Here is a 4,605-nt window from a genome sequence, read left to right as displayed (position 1 = left end):
AACAGTAACAATATACTATCATTGTAAAATGGGAATTGTTGAACATTTTTTTTCCTGTACCTGGGGCTTAAATTCAGGACCTTGTATTCTCTCTTGACTTTTTCACTCACACCTATGATTCTGTCACTTAGTGGCATTTCCACTCCAGGTTTTTTGATGGCTAATTAAAATTATAAGAGCTTTTCCTGGGTTGGTTTTAAGCCATGATCCTCAGATTTCAGCTTTCTGAGCGGTAGGAATACAGATATGCCCCACTGGCACCCAGCTTTCTCATCTATTTTTAAATAACAATAAAATAAACAAAAATAAATTCCCTAGAGAAACTAAAAAGAGAATTACATAGTAAATTGTAAATAACAAAAGCAATGACTAATGAAAGAAAAAATAAACAGGGCTACCTGTGGAAGTTTTACATAGATTCACAAAGCCCTTCTGGTTCTGCAGCCAGTAGAGCCCGCTAGGGTTGCAGTCTTAGGTTGCTCTGTAGTAGGCATCTGGTTCCTGCTTGCTAGACTAACATGCAGTCAAGAGGCCCTGGGTTCAAACAGATCCACCCTTTCTGTGTTGCTTTCTTGTAATACCAGTACTCAGGAAGCTGGTGGAGGGGGAGAGGATTGTGAGTTTGAATCCACATTGAGCTACAGAGCAAGTCTACACTCTACACTCCACAAATTAATTCAGTACAAGTGTCATCAACAATAACCCCCCAAAGTAATTTTAAATGTAATTTAGGGACAAGTGGAAAGCATAAGTGAAAGCTTTCTCTCATATCTATAGTCCTTCAAACTGGAAAACTACATACATATAAATCTTCATCAATAATTAAAATGTAAAATTATAGTCCATTTTGTGAAATTATAGTCAATGTTTTAAAAGGAGATATGCACGCTACCATAGACTCAGTTTACTAACCTCATCCATGCATGTGCCAACCTCAAGACTTTTGCCTGTTCCCACACCTCTTCTACTTGCTTCCTAACACTGTTCTTCAAATCACTTCACTTTTTTTTCCTCATATATTTTTACTGTAATTAATAGAAGGGTTACATTATATTCACCAGATAGGAGGTGCATTACTTCACGTACATTGATACCCTTTCTCATGTCTTAATCCCCATTTCCCTCCCTCCACCCCCACCCCTCATCTTGTTTTCCTCCCTCCCCTATCCAACTTCAAATAACCAAATACGCATACATACAATATATCAGATAACCAGGTGAAATATTGTAACAATATGAGATAACCAAGGGACAACAAGCAAGATGAGAGATAACATAGCACTAAAGTCATATAATGAGTGATTGTTATTTTTAATATATTATGTTATCTCTTATCTCTTTTGCTGTCCTTTGGTTATCACTTCACTTTAAAAGAAAAAAAAAGACAGAAAAGGCCCACATCGGGCTGGGAGTTTGGCCTAGTGGTAGAGTGCTTGCCTAGCATGCACGAAGACCCAGGTTCGATTCCTCGGTACCACATGCATAGCAAAAAGCTGGAAGTGGTGCTGAGGCTCAAGTGGTAGAGTGCTAGCCTTGAGAAAGTCCAAGGACAGTGCTCAGGCCCTGAGCCCAAGCCTAGGGCTGGCAAAAAAAAAAAAGAAAAAGAAAAGGCCCACATCCTGATTTCAGTCTTCAGTATCACAAAGAAAAAAACTTGATATGAGTCTAACAGTACTACATGTGAAAATGTGAGTTTGACACATTAGATACATTTTTCTATTATACACTAAATTGGATACCTAGCAACTATTTTTTTCTTTGCTCTTAAAAGCAAAGAATCTCATTCCCCTTAAGTGATGGATACAAAACAGTCGGGATATGATCTAGTCCAGACCCACTTAATATGGTCCTTTCTGACAGAATATCTTTGTAAGGTTGGATTGATCCACAACAGTAGACTTGTAGCTGGACCAACCTACTTGAAATATGTTAGAAATGAACTAGTTACAGTTCACTTTAATTATAATGCAAAAATACTTTTAGGAGTATATATGGACAAGAATGTTGACAGAGCAGCTACCCACTGTCCTCCTTACCAAGAAAGCAGACACCAGGAAGACAGACAAAAATTAAATGGACACACATTCTTCTCCTATTCCAAGGCTCCTATGATTTCAAGAATGAACAGGAGATTATTATAATTATTTACCCATTTTCACTAGATATCTCAGGCTTAGTTGCCCAAGGGAGCTTTCCATAGTCCTTTGCCAAGGATGAAATTTCGCCCTTCTAATCCTCTAACAGAATTTTCTAATGCATTGAGGGAGTAATAATCCCTCCTCAAAATAAACAAGGCAAATCTCCAAACAATGAAGAGGATACAAGTTGTCCAGGTATTTCCAACCTTTTCAAGATGGACAAGCTTCTTTTTTAGATTGTGATACATCATAATTTGAGATTAAAAGGATCATCACTCAATCAACCAGTCAAAATCAGTTTCTTGAGCAGAAAATAAATAGGATGTCAGGAGCATGTCTGGTCTGCAGGCAGCCACTTCACTGGAGTTCAGTTAGACAGACATCCATAACAGGACAGAATTGTACAGGTACATTTGACTCTTTCCTACTCCACAACATCACAGGTTATGTAGGGTTTCCAGCACAACAATTTCATCCAGCATCTTAAACAGCAATCATTTCTGTGGGCATGCAGTTATCTTACATTATTACTAAGAGGATAGAAGGAGGATGCGAGATTATCACCTGAGAAAGTAGAGTCTGAACGCAGGGATAAAGGATCAATCTTGGGAATATGGCCAAGAATTCAAAATTGTATCAGTCTTCTATTCCAAATTCTTGAAAAACAGTTTCCACTTTTCTACTTTTCAATCCTCCTTTATGCCCTCTGCTTTACTTTAGGATAAGATACCTTGATTTATCCTGGAAATTCCTGAACTTCTCACTTGCTCCTTAAAAAAAAAACTTTACTACATTATTTGCATTCTAAAATAGTGTGACCTTGCTGTAGACTGATTAAATCCCTGAGGCCTGGAATCAGAACGCCAGATACTTACAAGCTGTGAGATCATAGAAAGTTTTACACTATGTATGCCTCACTTTCTCCATTACAAAATAAGATAATACATATATTTAATATATAGAAAGTATTGGTGAGGACTGAGTATCAACTATTAATATAAGTGACTAGCTATATGCCAGGTGTTTTTATATGCTTGTATGAAAGCAAATTCATTTCATTCTCTACTGTACAGAATTTTTCTAGTTTTTTCTAATAATTTGACTTAAGATCTTAAATTTATCTTTTTTTAATTTAGGTTTCAGATTTATCTCATTGGGAAATGTCTATACTTGATAATCTTATACTACCTTGCATTACTTAAACAATTAATACCTAGATGACAACCTAGATAATAAATTACTCTATAAAAATAAGAAAAAGCTTCTGCATGCACGTGTATCCCGGAAGGAAGGGGACCGACCCCGGCTGCAGCTGCGGCAGTGACACTGCGGGCCAAGGGGTGCTGAGTGCTGCGCTAAGAAGTCACGATGCCTAAAATACTAAAGGGAAAAAGTACAGGAAAGGGGGCAGGGTGGGGGGGGAAAGGTCATCCATCCCTACAGTAGGAAAGCAGCTCAGCTTAAGAGGGAGACCCACAAAGAAGAAAAAACGAAGACTGAAAAGGCCTTGCGACTCAACGTTATTGGTGAAAAACTGCAGTGGTTTCATAATCATCTGGACTCTCAAAAAACAAGATATTCAAAAAAAAAAAGATGCTTGTCAATTAATTGAAAGGTACCTAGGTCGACTCAGTGGTGAGCCCGAGCAGATCCAGTTACATAACAGCATCAAGGACCCGCAGGGCAGGCAGCACTCCTCCCATGAGACTGTCATCAAGCAGACCATGGAGCGGGAGCAGCAGCAGTAGGAAGGTTATGGCTTCGACATACCAGATATTTTAAATATAAGTATCTTAAAGCTTTTAGGGAATGGGATTTTGATTTGAAGAAATTGCCAAACATTAAAATGTCAAAAGTTTGTGCTGATGATGCAGTTCCAAAGAAACGAAAGAAGAAAACTAATTTACCTGTGGACATAGACCTAGGGGAATTGGAACTTGCAGGTGACTCAAGTGACTCCAGTGAATAAATGACTCCAGTGCCTTTTTGTCTTTCATTGAGTTGAAAATAAATAGTTTGAGGACCTTTAAAAAAATGAGAAAAAGCATTAACATTATTTGTTCATTTTATGATTTTATTACTTTTGACATCTCACTACATTAAAAAAAATAAAGTTTATGTCTATATTTAGCCAAAGTTTAGATATGTAAAAACATCTTCTAGAAGAGGCTCAAGTGTAGAATATTTGCTAGCAAATACAAGGTCCTAAGTTAAAACTTCATCCCCAAATATCTATATATAGATACATAGATGTAGACAGAGGAAATCTTTTAGTGCATTTTATCACGCTTCTTGATGACTTCACAACAATATACAATAAAACTGGTGCACACGTTGAGGTTACATAGTTTCCTAATGTATAACTGTGACCTTTAGACTGTCAATCTCCCATAATCAGCCAACTATGCTACCTTTTAGGAGTATATATACCAGGAAAGAGGCAGATAGGTCAGAGAAAACACTTGGC

General features: G+C 37.4%; 1 pseudogene; it reads left to right on the top strand.

Moving 5' to 3' along the window:
• The first annotated feature begins 3,506 nt into the window (after positions 1-3,506).
• LOC150061556 (translation machinery-associated protein 16 pseudogene) lies at positions 3,507-4,143 on the top strand (annotated as a pseudogene).
• Positions 4,144-4,605: the final 462 nt, after the last annotated feature.

The sequence above is a fragment of the Megascapheus bottae genome, chromosome 6 (genome assembly GCF_031878675.1).
Source record: "Megascapheus bottae isolate mThoBot1 chromosome 6, mThoBot2.hap1, whole genome shotgun sequence".
Taxonomy (NCBI): Eukaryota; Metazoa; Chordata; class Mammalia; order Rodentia; family Geomyidae; genus Megascapheus; species Megascapheus bottae.
Note: the sequence above shows the minus strand (reverse complement) of the source record. Positions and strands in the feature narration are given on the sequence as shown.